Source organism: Pseudophryne corroboree, chromosome 9 (genome assembly GCF_028390025.1).
Source record: "Pseudophryne corroboree isolate aPseCor3 chromosome 9, aPseCor3.hap2, whole genome shotgun sequence".
Lineage (NCBI taxonomy): Eukaryota > Metazoa > Chordata > Amphibia > Anura > Myobatrachidae > Pseudophryne > Pseudophryne corroboree.
This window is the reverse complement of record NC_086452.1, coordinates 357,187,320-357,202,587: the sequence shown is the minus strand read 5'-3', so window position 1 is coordinate 357,202,587 and position 15,268 is coordinate 357,187,320.

The window sequence follows — 15,268 nt, the reverse complement described above, 5'->3', positions numbered from 1 at the left end:
TGGAAATGTTGTATAAATCCCAAGTGCTTGTTAAGAGCTGACACAAATGTGATTTTATTTTTTGTGTTCACAAATCTCTGTAAATCCTAGTTAAATTGAGATGTTCAGAATTAAGGAATTAAGAATAACCCTGATGTTTATGGTCTTATACACCAGGACAGGGGGATGACCATAGGTCATAAAATATGATCATCCTGTTTAAACTGTCACAGTAATGATTGAAACTGTGGGAAGGTAAGTTATCCTTAAATGCATATAGTGGTAATTTTGATGTTTTTTTTGTTTTGTTTTTTTTTACCTCTGATAACCAGTAGAGACACTTTTGTACTTTAGGAGTTTTGGAAGTACCAGATATTGATGTTGTTAGATCAAATGGTAGGACAACTCCTGGATTCTTTTAACCAGAAAATGGAGAAATTTGCTCATGTTAGAAAAGTGGCTTTGCAGAACATGCATTGGATCAGCTGTTTGCAAAGAAACTATAAAATCATAATCACAAGGTAATCATGAGATATTGAGCTAATGGTTGCCTAATATCTGATATATGATTGGTCTGTTAACTTGAGTTGTTTCATCTCATCATTACCGGTCCACAGCAGGTAAAAGAATGGTCTCATATTTAAATAGGTTCTACAGGACAATGTTGTGTTATTGGTAATCTATTTGGGTAAAACTTACTAACAGTTTGTGTGTTTGCAATAGATAGGAAAAAGTTTCATTTTGACAGTAAATTGTATTATGTATGCTAATGTTTCTATTTTCTCAGAACATCAAGGAACAGTCCAAAAATTTGTCAAAGAGCCCAAGACTTCCTTAATTCTCCTTCCCAATTAATATACAGATTATTGGACAGGAGAAAGGGGGGGTAGTATACGAGTTGGTTCAGGATAAATATATGTGAAAATCCTGAATATCAGGACATTTTTGGAGAAATGTTTTTTTTTTTTTTTTTTTTTTTCAATAATGATTTTTTTATTAATTTCCAAGTACAGAGAAGAAAAATCAGATAAATGTACACGAACAGAGGTCATATAATGAGTACAGCTTTAAGCTAGTTACAGTAGGTACAGTCATATAAACCAACTCTGAATCTGGAGACTCAGTTCACTAATCGTGTACATTAATTCTCTTAACTATCAATTGTAACTATAACCTTAAGAATAATAGAATAGAGAGAGCAGTAGAAAGGGGAAGACAAAACAAGACAACAACACATGAGGGATAGTTAAAGGGAGGAGAATATGCGTATCAGGGGGGCACCTTACTCAAATATTGTAACGTAGAGATAAATAGCTAGTTAGTTAGTTAGGTAGGGGGGCATCTGCACCACTAGGTATCATCCGGTTGTGAAAGATGCAGGATTGCCGTGTCAATGGGATCACTAAAAATTATGGAGTGACCCTTTCTCTCCCGGAATTCACCCCATTTAAACCATCTCATATAAATAGAAGAGGGAGAAGAAGAATACACACATCCCGCTGTTTCAAACAGAAAATGTTTGTGGGTATTGTTAATAACCGTCTGAATGTGGGGTATGGACTGTGATTTCCACAGTTGGCCTATTGCTGCCTTAGTTGATATTAAGACATGTCCTACTATATACCTGTCACAGCTCAGAAAAGTGTGAGAAGGGTAATGAAATAGGGCCAACAGTGGATCCAATGGCACTGTCGTTCCAACTAGCTCCCCCAAAAGAGAGAATACTTCCATCCACAGAGGCCTCAGGACTGGACAGTCCCAAAAAATATGTAGAATGGAGCCCTCTCCACCACATTTTCTCCAGCATAGCTGGGAAGTCGAGGGCCAGATGTGGTGAAGCCGCTGTGGGGTGAGGTACGCCCTATTGCATAATTTATAGAACATTTCTGAGTGCTGGAGACATTTAGATATTTTAAAGCACAGTGATGAAATTGTATCCCACTCTTCTTCTCGAAGTACCATAGAGAGATCTCTCTCCCACTTCAACTGCGCAGGCAATTTCCCTTTTTTATTCAAAAGAACAATATACTGGTACCACCTGGATATCCCACCCCTATGACCGGGAGATGACAATCTGGAGAGCATAATAGCAGGTAGGGGGAGTGGGCCTCTAATCTCGTTAACATACGGTTGGAGCCAATGGCGTATCTGTAGGTACTTGAAAAAGTCATGTTTTGAAATCCCAAACCGAGACTGAAGCCGGGAGAACGGGATCAAGCCATTATTCAAAAAAAGGTCTTTCATTCTCACAACTCCAGCGTCAATCCAGGCGTCCAAATTAAGATTCGGGATATTACAAGCGACCGTTCTGATAGAGAGGTCCGCTGCAGGTAATCTTATAGTTGAGTCGGATGCAACCACGGAGTGCCATATCTTCAGTGTACTTCTAATCGCGTCCCCAGGGCCTGACCATTTCGGAACACTCTGTGTAGGTAATAGAAATAGGTCTGTTATATTAATCGGTCCTAAGAAGGCTTTTTCAATAACAACCCATGGTTTGGGGGAATGGACGACAAACCAATCTCGGGCCTGGCTGAGAAGGCATGCAGAGTGATATGCATCTAAGTTGGGGTAAGCTACCCCACCAAAGCTCTTGGGCAATGAAAGAACCTGTCTAGAGATCCGTGGTTTCGCTCCTTTCCAAATAAAGTGTGATAACGTTTTATTAGCCTTAACACTAAGAGCTTTAGGGAAATGGCGGGGGATGGCCCGGAATAGGTAGAGGAGTTTCGGAAGTAGTACCATTTTTGTTGCAGAGACCCGCCCCAGCCAGGAGATTTCATGTAGGGACCACTCTTTAATCAATTTGTCGAAGGCGCTAAGTAAAGGTGTGTAGTTACAATCGTAAAGGTCTTTATCAAGCGATAGATGTATACCTAAATATTTAATAGATCTCACCTGCCAAGCATATCTGTATCTATCCTTAAGTAAGGCCAGGATATGTGGCTGGATATGAAATGGTAGGGCTTCCGTTTTGGAAGTATTCAATTTATAGAATGACAATCTGCAGTACCTGTCTAATATGGCATGGAGTCCGATAAGGGAGGATTCGGGGTTTGTCAAGCATACTAGTATATCATCTGCGAAGAGACTGATTTTATGACTCAGTCCCCCTATCTCAGGGCCCGAGACTTCTGTGTCAGTCCTAATGGTCTCAGCCAGGGGTTCGATAGCCAAAGCGAAAATTAGGGGAGATAAAGGGCACCCCTGTCTTGTACCGTTTAGAATTTCGAAACCCCTGGAGAGACACCCATTAACATATACCTTGGCGGAGGGGGTAGAATATAATGCAAAGATGGAATCTAGAAACCTGCCCTGAAATCCAAACTTACCCAGAACTGATCTTAGGTACCCCCAGTGTAGCCTATCAAACGCCTTTTCAGCGTCTAATGATAGGACCAGGAGGGGCGTTCTACTAACATTACAATATTCAATGACATTATAAGCTCTCCGAGTGTTGTCCGGGGCCTGCCTGCCCGGGACGAAGCCAACCTGGTCAGCAGCAATAAGAGTAGGCAGTAAGGGGCAAAGACGGTTAGCGATTAACTTAGCAAAGAGTTTGACGTCTGTATTCAACAGGGCTATCGGTCTGTAATTTTGAACGGATGCGGGAGATTTACCCGGTTTAGGGATAGCCACTATCCTTGCTTCAAGCATCTCTTTCGGGAACCTCCCCGCTTCTGATGCCTCGTTAAAGACAGCCAATAACACTGAAGTCAAGTCTGCTTTATAAGTTTTGTAGAAATTAGATGGAAAACCGTCTGGGCCCGGAGCTTTATCTCGTGGAAGACCATCAATGGCCGCCTCAAGTTCAGACATCGTCCAGGGGAAGCCAAGGGACAGGCAGGTCTCGGAGCTCAGTGTCGGCAGGGATAAGTTTTTTAAAAATGACTGAATTTCAGCTTCAATGGGTTGGGTGGTATCAGGGTCTGACTGTAAGTTATATAGTCGGGAGTAATACTCTGCGAAAGTATCTGCTATTCTATATGGGTCAGAGACTCTTGAACCCGTGGGAGAATAGACAAAGTGGATTCTGGCCTTAGCTCGCCTACCTCTCAGTTTCCTCGCCAAAAGACGACCTGCCTTATTTCCAAATACATAGAATCTCTGATTTAGTCGAGCGAGGTTGCGTTGTACTTCCCGCAAAGAAAAAGTGTTCACCCTTTCCCTTGCGGCCAGCAAAAGCTTAAAGGCAGTTCTATTATGTGGGTCCGCTTTATGTGCTATTTCTAGTTTTGCTACTTCACTCTCGGCCTCAGCTCGTTCGGCAATTTGAGAACGTTTCAGTCGTGAAGCGGCTTGAATGGCAGCCCCCCGCATTACAGCCTTACAAGAGCACCAGTTATTAAAGACTGAAGTGTCTTCAGGTTTGTTAGTGTCTAAATATACCCTTAAGGTTTGTTGCATGGCAAGTGAAGCTTCTTGATGGCCTAACAAGAAATTTCCTAGTCTCCAAGGACTCGGAGTAACTCTCCGGGCCTCGAGCTTCCACACGACCTTAATCGGAGAGTGGTCCGACCATGTCATCGGTAGTATGTTAATTTTCATAATGGTCGGTAGTGACCCACTGTCCGTTAATACGAGGTCAATTCTAGAGTATGAGGAGTGGACATGCGAATAAAAGGAGTAATCCCTAACCGTAGGGTGTTTAGTTCTCCACGCATCGTAGAGTTCGTATTCTCCTAGTAATTGTCTAAGCCCAAGGGTATTAATAGGGGTAGTTCTGGATTTAGCTAAGGGACTTCTGGTGGGGAGAGATCTATCAACAGAGGGGTCTACAACTAAGTTAAAGTCCCCCAGTAACATGACTGCACCTTTAGCGTGCTTCTGTATCAGGGAGAATAGATTCCTACAAAAGGAGAGTTGACCAGAGTTGGGTGCATAGCAGGAGGCCAGGGTGACAACAGAATCTTCCAGCTTTCCGATTAGTATTAAATACCTTCCTTCGGGGTCTACAATTTGGGATTCCAGAGTGAATTGGCAGTTAGTAGAGAGTAGTATAGCCACTCCGGCTTTCTTTACGGGGCCGTTGGCCATGTAGCAGGTAGGGAAGTGGTTATCATAGAATCTAGGGGGGTCTAATTTCCTAAAGTGGGTTTCCTGAATAGCGACCACATTCGCCTTCATTTTATAGAAGGAGGATAAGGCCAGTTTCCGTTTCTGTGGGGAGTTCAATCCCTTAACGTTCAATGATACCAAGTTAACCATAATAACCTAACCAGGAGGCGGAGCATTCGCTAAAACCAAGAAGTGTGATCAAAAGGTACAATTCCCTGAACATATATGTAAGGAGAAAAGAGTCATGGGGGGGGGGGGGGGAGGAGACACAAAAGGAGACATACTAAGAAGGACAAAGAGAGAAAGGAGAAAAATATAGTACACAAAACAAGGAAAGTCAACTCCGTGTAGAGACGAAGTCATAGTAAGGCGCCAAAACATACAGCGCCTCACCAAGCAAAGTTGGGAGGTTAGTGGCCAACCTACCCGCAATCAAGTAAATATAGTATTAGTAAATTGTATAATCAATCGCACATGGCATATAAACGGGGTGTCATTTGGAATGGAATGATGTGTTAGTTAGTAATGAGTCACAGGGTCCCGGAACTGGCACAGAGTAATACTGTAAATACAACAATAATAATAATAATAAGAGGGCTCAGCGAAGAGCATACAGACCAGTCCGGGAGCCCGTAGAACCATCACGTCCTTTAAGGAGAAACGAGAGACATAAGATAAAAGGGAGAAAAAAAAAAAAAAAACAACAACCCTGCCGTACATTAGTCTAAGGGATATAAAGCATGTAATAACCAGGCATGTAACATGTAATAAGCCCTAAGGTTAGTACAATCATACGGAAACAACGCTAGTCTTATAAGTGGATATCAATGGCAGGGAAAACACCGCGGTGATAAGGGCCTACTTCCCAACCGTCGACCAGTCCGGCTGAAGTCGGCGGTCTGGAGAGTCGGGCCCCTGGTCTCCAGCAATATTCCATTTGTGAAGGAGTCTCATACCGTCATCGACCGAAGACACTACTATCGTGGATCCTTCTCTAGAAATCAATAGGCGCGTGGGGAAACCCCACCTATATACGATTCCAGCTTTCCTAAGGGCCACGGTGACAGGCTGAAAGGCACGTCTCCTGGTGAGGGTGTAGTGCGATAAGTCTCCGAAAAGCTGAAGCCGGCCCATAGCACTCGCCGTATCTGAGGTAGGTCTAGCTGCTTTAAGTAGGGATTCCTTGATATGAAAGAAGTGGACTCTCATCAAAACATCTCTCGTCGCTCCTTCAGGAGCACTGCGGGCCTTCGGGACCCTATGGATACGGTCCAATATCAAGTCCGCAGATGTAGCGGAGGGTAGCAGCTTCTTGAATAATTCGGTTGTATAGTCATGTAGGCTGCTGTTAGATACGGATTCTGGTACCCCTCGGAGCTTGAGATTGTTTCTGCGTGAGCGGTCCTCCAGGTCCGCTACTTTGTCTCGCAGAGCCGCCACCTCCCCTTCAAGAATATCATGGGAATCGATCAAAGTATTATGAGAGCCCACCACCTCCCCCATCTTGGTTTCCAAGTGTCCGGTCCTCTCACCCAACTCCTCAACGGACCGCTGACAAGACTGCAACATAGTGCGAAATTCGGACGCCACCTCATCCTTAAACTGGTGTAGGAATAGCTTCATGGTACCCACCGTTAAGGCTTCGCTGTCTTCCAGGCGAGGAGAGGGGGGGGAATCCTGGGATGAAGATAGAGCCATCATGGGCGATGAAGTTGTGGGCGGGAGATCTGACCCGGAGGCAGAAGATCCAGGACCCTGAGATTTATTTCGATATGGGGAAGGCTTGAAAAAGGCAACTTGAGAGATTGATTTGGAGGCTTTATTCTTTTTTGGAGCCATCATGTATTACTTTGAGGGGATGGGGGGGTTCTAGTAGAAAGGAGAATTCCGTCTAAGGTCTAGGACGGCAGGTATCCTCTTACGCCATGTGCGTGATTACATCAGCTAAAATGATTGCGGGGGGTGACAATGAGGATTCATTGAAGAGGGGTCTACATCCTGTATGTGCCGCAGCATGCACCACAACAAGAAGCCAACGATGTCACCTTCTCTTTAAATAGTGCCCCTGTGCTTTAGGTGAGGGAGATGCTGTATATGGGCTACCACCAGGGGGCCCTGGTGTACTGTGTAGTGGACGAGGACCAGGTAATATTAATAGAATGCTGGAGTAACGTATAATGGTATGAGGTGTTAATTGCACCCTGTGAGCCAGCTCCCAGTGCACACACAGCACAGAGCCCCTCAGGCTGCACCTGTACAGGGCTGGTGAGAGACTGCAGGGACTCTATAACTAGTACTGGCCTTGCCTCCTCCAAGATGGCCGCCGCTCCTCAGCTCCTCAGCTCAAACGGGCCTCTCCCTCCTCCGCCGCCGCCCGTGGTCCGTCAGCTCGACTGGGGGCCACCTCAACCCACGGTCAGGCGCCAAGGGTGGTGTGCCCGCCGTCAACGGGGGTCGTTCGTGCGTTCTCAGCCTCTGTTGCTCTGTTGCTCTCCGCCCGCCTCTCCCAAGATGGCCGCCACCACCGGGTCCTCCTCGAGCAAGGCCGCGGCTCGTCTCGGCGGCTAGCCCGTAGTTCCTGGGGCTCGCCTTCGCCTCCGCTGCTCCTGGTAAGGCTTGTCAGGTTGGGGGAACTTCTTTTTTGCTGGCTATGTGGCGGGCTGTAGCGTCCGGAGCGCACCGGCGTCTGGTCGGCTGGATCTTAAATCTAGGTCCCGGCTTCACCCCGGGTGGAGGCCGCAACCCGCAGGTGCAGGAGTAACCCGCACCTCGGCTCCGCAGCTCTCCTCCTTACGTGGAAGGGGTCTTGTGGGTGCACTGTGGGCAAAATACTGGGTGTGTAGGCCCCTAAAAATGCTTTAATTAGTAGTTTGCAGCAGGAGCTCATGCACCATGCATCCACTCCAGAGTCCCGCTAGGCCACGCCCCCTTGGAGAAATGTTTTATGAAAATGTGAAAAGCAAAGGCATCCTAGGATCTGGATGCCATCTAGTGGCTAAAATAATGTGAAGTTCAATCTGTAGCACTCGCAAATAGTGGCAAATGTGATTTGTAAAAATTTCAGAATGGAGTATACAAAATCATCACGTATCATAGAGGGTGGGGAGGGACAACTAATGCTCTGGAAGAGTTTCTGTTTCTCGCATCTACAGGGAAACAAGTCAACAGAAGGATATCAAAAGACTACAAGTGGATCGGATGGAAGAGAAGACATCATGGGTAGGTAGAGAGACATCCAAACTGATACCTCTTTATTTCCAACATAGATACAGATGAGAAGGACGAGCCCAGCTGTAGACAGACGATATATCCAAAGATGACTGCATGGACCCTTAGATGATCGGACAGGACACAGACCAGAAGTACCGGACACAGATGACCTGGACCAGATGGTCCAAGGGATGATGACACCTTCAGAAGACCCCACCACACTATGAGAAGAAGACTTCACAAAGAAACAACTAGGCCTTTAGTTTCCATTGTTGAGGGATATTAGGAAAGGGCTTGCCCACATAGGCAGATTTTTTTGTCCTTGCATAAGTATGCATAAATATAAAAACAAGGTTTTTTTCCATCTACCTATGGCGGTGCAGGGGAGAAATGCCTCTTCTCAACCCCTTCATTACTTTATACTTTGAACTGTGAAATGACTTTGTTGTAATCTTTTCCAAACTAAATCTTTTCTTTCTTTAGACACCTGTACTAACACAGAACACACACTTACACTAAAATGTTTTTGACTGATTGTCAGTTAAATCTGTCGAATGCCAGATCACTGTCAACAGGGGGATATGTTACAGAGTAATTCCATATATCCATTTTAGAGATACAAAGAATGAATGATAATATTGGCTTCTGTAACCTGAAGCCGAATTAACATCTCTACACTGTAGCCTTGGCTAATTAGCATTTGAATAACCAGCACATGGCCAGCTCAGCTCACTGATACAGCTAGCCCACATGCTGTGAAAGACACACCCACAGGTATGAATATACTGTACCCACTTGAAATCAGAGGTCACTCACTCAGAATCAATCTAGCTCTCAGAAGCATGGCTTGCTCATCACCAGGACCGATCTCCTTACTAAGGCTAAGTATCATACTCAATATCTCATAGATAAATAGCATAGAATAGTTAAATATGTGTTTGTGGTAAAGTAGTTGTGAAATGATTGGCATAGAATAGTTAAATATGTAAATACATTTGACTTTAAGGTTAATAGTACTTGTGCAATCATGTGATTGTTATGTGTTGGTGATAATACTCTATGAAATCTGTAATGAATTGGAACAGTAGACAATCTGTAGCATAGCATTCCTGGTATACATTTGTGGATGGTGATTTATAACAGATTGTAGTGGTTTTGTATGGTGCATCTTGCTGAAGTATAGAAGTCAACACATACTTTCTTTTGTTACTGTAGTCATGTGCTTGTAGCAATGGCATGCTGATACTTGTGGTTAACTGGTGATCTGGTCTTGTGATGGTTCATATAATATGGACAGCATACAATATGCTCTGGTTACTGAGATACTGTGTTGGCTTGGAATTGTAATATCAGCACAAATGCATTATATTGAAGCTTATACATTTTGGAATATAGTGGAGTCTTATAGCTTCTACTATGTGATTATGGTGTAGCAAAGAACGCCATGTGTTTGGACTTGCAAATCTAAAATGGCTGCTGGCATTCCCTTTTGAACCATATGTTACAGACTTTGGAATCATGGGAGTTTTCCCAAAATGGAGTCTAGCTTCTGTCCCATGCGGTCTGTGGACAATGCAGCCACATGCTGCCCCTCCCCCACACACACACAAACACACACATACATAAACCAAAACCAATCCCCTAAGGTATTTCTCTAAGATATATATATATATTTTCCAATATATATCAATAAATCAAGGATTTAGCCGAGTGCTTTGAGTCATATCTCCCCAGTAATAAATACACACATACAGTACAGTACATACATCTCTCACACTTCTTTCATCCTATTTGTTTCTTATATAGTTTGAATCTGTGAAACTATTATATGGTGACTTGCATTGTATTTGACCAATACTGTTTAATGATAAAAGTGAATTCTATGAGTAGCAATTGTTTGTTGAAATACATTCTTATGATTTACATTCTATATGACTGGCGTGCATTCTTATATGAACAGAATATTCCTAATGATTTGAAGATATATATGTCTAGATGCAACCTCTGCGGGTTTGCTTATAAAAGGTACACAATTAATTAGTGATGAACTATTATAAATCACTAAAGGGTTAAAATTATACATTTGCTTCAAAGATATGAAATATAGTTATATAATACAAGCAATAGAATCAGACAGAGAAAAGGAGGGGAATAGAGAAGGAAAAGTATACCCCTTACCATGATCCCCTTATTAGATAGATAGATAGATAGATAGATAGATAGATAGATAGATAGATAGATAGATAGATAGATAGATAGATAGATAGATAGATAGATAGATAACAGAAAAAATGTCGACAACATCTGTACAATTCTATATAAAAATGATTTTAAGTGAAAATTATTTGTATGTGAAAAACTTTTAATAAATATCTTGGTATCAATTCATCTACATTTGTCAGTTTGAACTCTAATGGACACTACTGTATTTGAGACATCTGTGGTTTAAAGGTTCTAGGTGAACGCTATATATCCACGCTAGGGCGCCCACTCTTTATTGTTTGTCATAAAGATAGATAGATAGATAGATAGATAGATAGATAGATAGATAGATAGATAGATAGATAGATAGATAGATAGATAGACACACAAACACACACACACACAGTAATGTGCAAACATTTTAGGCAGGTGTGGAAAAAATACTGCAGATTAAGAATGCTTTCAAAAATAGAAATGTTAATAATTTATATCTATCAATTGACAAAACGCAAAGTGAATGAACAGAAGAGAAATCTAATCAAAACAATATTTGGTGTGACCAGTCTTTGTCTTCAAAACAGCATCAATTCTTCTAGGTACACTTGCACACAGTATTTGAAGAAACTCAGCAGGGAGGTTGTGCCTTGTGCCAAATGTTTTGGAGAACTAATTACAGATATTCTGTGGATGTAGGCTTTATCAAATCCTTCTGTCTCATCAGGTAATCCCAGACAGATTCGATGATGTTGAGATCACGGCTCTGTGGGGGCCAAATCATTGCTTCCAGAACTCCTTGTTCTTTTTTACACTGAAGATAGTTCTTAATTTGCTGTATGTTTGGGGTCGTCCTGATGCAGAATAAATTTGGAGCCAAACAGATGCCTCATTGATGGTATTGCATGATGAATAAGTACCTGCCTGTTTTTCTCAGCATTGAGGACATCATTAATCCTGAACAAATCCCCAACTCCATTTGCTGAAGTACAGCCAGGGAAGTGCATTAGATGAAAGGCACATCATGCTTACTTACCTTCAAAAATCAGAAGATGTCCAGCAGTGCCATCAGCTCAGAACTGGCAGAAACCAGTGGGACCCAGGCACACCCATCTACTGTTTGGAGAAGTCTGGCCAGAAGTAGTCTTCATGGAAGAATTGAGGCCAAAAAGTCATACCTGTGATATGGAAACAAGGCCAAATGATTCAACTATGCATGAAAACATACGAACTAAAGTGCAGAAAAAGGGCAGCAGGTGCTCTGGACTGATGAGTCAAAATTTGAAATAGAGTAATTGGCTGTAACAGAAGGCAGTTTTTTCACCGAAGGACTGGAGAGCGGTACAATAATGAGTGTGTGCAGGCAACAGTGAAGCCTCACATCACCAAGTCCAATGCTAAATGTTGGATGAAGTGATGTAAAGCACACCAACACTGGACTGTGGAGCAGTGGAAATGTGTTCTGTAAAATGACGAATCATGCTTCTCTGTTTGGCAGTCAGACGGGTGAGTGAGGGTTTGGCAGATGCCGGGAGAACATTACCTGACTGACTGCATTATGCCAACTGTGAAGTGGAGGAGGGATAATGATATGGGGCTGTTTTTCAGGGTTTGGGCTTGGTCCTTTATCTCCAGTGAAGGGCAATCTTAATGCTTCAGCATACCAAGACATTTTGGACAATGCTATACTTTCAACCTTGTGGCAACAGTTTGGGGAAGGTCCTTTTCTATGCCAACATGACTGTGCCCCTGTGCACAAAGCAAGGACTATAAAGGCAGGATTTGATGAGTTTGGTGTGGAAGAACTTGACTGGCCCACACAGAGTCCTGACTTCAACCCCATCGATCACCTTTGGGATGAACTGGAACGGAGATTGCAAGCCAGTTATTCTTGTCCAACATTAGTGCCTTACCCCATAGATGCTCTACAGAATAAATGGGCACTTGAAACTTATAGAAAGCATTCCAAGAAGAGTGGTAGCTGTTATATCTGCAAAAGGGGGACCAAATCTATATTAAAGTATATGTATTTGAATACAATGTCATTACAGTCCCTGTTGGTATAATGGTCAGGCGTCTTTTGTATATATAGTGTGTATGTATGTATAATATATACAGTATATATACAGCCTGACCTGCACTGAACCACACACACTGCTCATAGCCTATCCAAAGAGCTACAAATTACCTTTGGAAGTGGATCTCAGATTTACAAAGTTTTTAACTTTCAATAAAAACTTGTCCTATTAGAGCAGGCATGTCCAAACTGCGGCCCTCCAGCTGTTGAGAAACTACACATCCCAGCATGCCCTGACACAGCTTTAGCATTCTCTGACAGCAAAACGGTGTCAGAGCATGCTGGGATATGTAGTTTCACAACAGCTGGAGGGCCGCAGTTTGGACATGCCTGTATTAGAGGCTTAAAGCACATTTATAGAGAAGCATCTCGGACACATTAAATAAACACTCCTGTTGAAGTCTTGATTGACGAAATGCGTTGGTTGGTATCAACTTGGCTCAAGTGGTATAAACAAGCTGTCATTGAGCTCTTCCCGACTCGGGTACACAGTTTTCCTGGTAACACCAGGCCTACAAAGGTACAAAAGAAATACAAATTGTGTGACGTAAGATCAGATTTTATCGAGAAAAAAAACAAAACATTTTATTAATAATAATTTTATGTATCAATTGAGCTAATAAGCTATTGTTGTTTTTCTGGGTGTACTCTGGTACGAGGTTCTTGTTTCAGATCATTCTGACAAGTACCCTGAAAATGTTCTTTCTATCTTCATCTATTAAGAGGTTTGCTAAAGGACCTAAGGACACATAAGGAATTTTGTGGACACTAACAGACAATTATTGTGTGCTCCCCTTACCAGTTCGTATTGCTCTTCACTGGAAAAAGACCAATTTGGGGATAGCAGCCGCTCCCTATAAGGAAGGGTCTAAGGACTAGTTCCAAAGGATTCGGTTATTTCAGCGCGTTCGGGTATAGTCTACCATATATATCTCTATCTATGTATCTATCTATCTGTATAAAAAAAACTAGCCTGGTGAGTGCACTTCTTCCATCCATGTGTATAGTGGACCGATCTACTGTGGCTATCGTTCCTGAAGTTTTGGCACCCCAGCCGTTGTGACGCACAAAGATTGAGTGTGCAGCTCCCCCTGAAAAAGTATATACACTAGAGACATAGGACAGGTCACATGGATACTACACAATAGATGATAATTGACATAGGACAGGTCACATGGATACTACACAATAGATGATAATTAAATATGATATTTGAAGTTTTTAGAGAACTCACTGTCAAGTGATCGAGTGATTTACATTCAAATGGTGAAAGTGATCATAAAAAAGCCACATTTTATGGGAAATACCCATGTATATTTTTCTTGTTTTTTGACCTTGGTGAAGTCTGTAAAGAAGATACGCAGATGCATATGCAGCGATCGGCGTCCATCTCTGAATCAGCCCCTTAGTTCTGAAATACAGTATGTCCAGTGCGAAGCACGCGTGATACATGATAGAGATGGACAGATTTTGAACATGGTATCAGGGCTTGTTTAAATAATGGTTGTAAAAGAAAAAAACTTTCAAAATGTAATTGTTAAAAAAGAACAGAAAGTACTGAAAATATTAAGATAATTTAATATGATTTACAAGGAACAGAGATATTGTTGGTGAATAGTGGAAATTGGATTAGCTAAAATGAAAACGGAAACCTAATTTCTAAAGAGAATAAAGAAATACATAAAGCCGAAAATACATAGTAAACTGTTAAGAAGGAAGTTTTTTGTACAATTGAAAAATTAAATGGGAAAGACAATCACAATACAGTAAATCAGAAATATTAGGGTAACAATCTCCAAAAAGTATGACATACTTAACATTGTTATTAATTTAGTATTTTTATTGGGATAGTATAATATGATTTTACTTATTTTGAAAAACAATGGGGGTCATTCTGACCCGATCGCACGCTGCAGTTTATCACAGCGGTGCGATCGGGTCTGAACTGCGCATGCGCCAGTGCTGCAGTGGCCGGACCGTGCGGGGGGCGGGCTGCAGCGGCTGCGTGACATCACACGCAGCCGCTGCGGGCCGGGGATCGACGAGTAGCTTCCGGCCAGCACGCTAAAGCTGCGCTGGCCGGGAGCTACTCCTAAAGTGCAAAAGCATCGCCGCTGTGCGATGCTTTTGCACTTCTGCGGGGGGGCCGGCACTGACATGCGGGGTGGGATAGCCCTGTGCTGGGCGTTTCCCCCGCATGTTTATGGACATGAACGTAGCCCTGCAAAATTTTGCAGGGCTACGATCAACTCGGAATGACCCCCAATGTGTGTACTAGGAAGTGGGGAATTTCCCATTAGGCACTTGCCAAGGAACGGCACTTGTTTGGGGGATGCTTATGTTGGTACTGTCAGCCCAAAAAGTACCAGTACTGTAACTGCAAAATATTTCCACTGTTCTGTACCATTTGCCATCTTAAATGGAGTGCAAACGGGTAGGACATGCACATATTGCCCCTGTAAGCTGTACTACTTAGTAAATATGTACACATAATTAAAAAAAAAAAAATTCATAGTTAGTGGCTTTTTTATTATTCTATTAAATTGGCTATCATCAAATTAGAGCTTATAACCAATCAATAAAAATAACAAAACTAGGCAGGCAAGGGCAGCCATTACTGTTGTGCCAAGGGGCAGCCTCACCCCTAAATCCACCCCTGGTAGGAGAAGTGCACTCTTCTACTTTGCCTGAAGGTTATTGCTTGATAAACATCTAATAGTGTTTAATGATCATATAGCCCCTGAAACA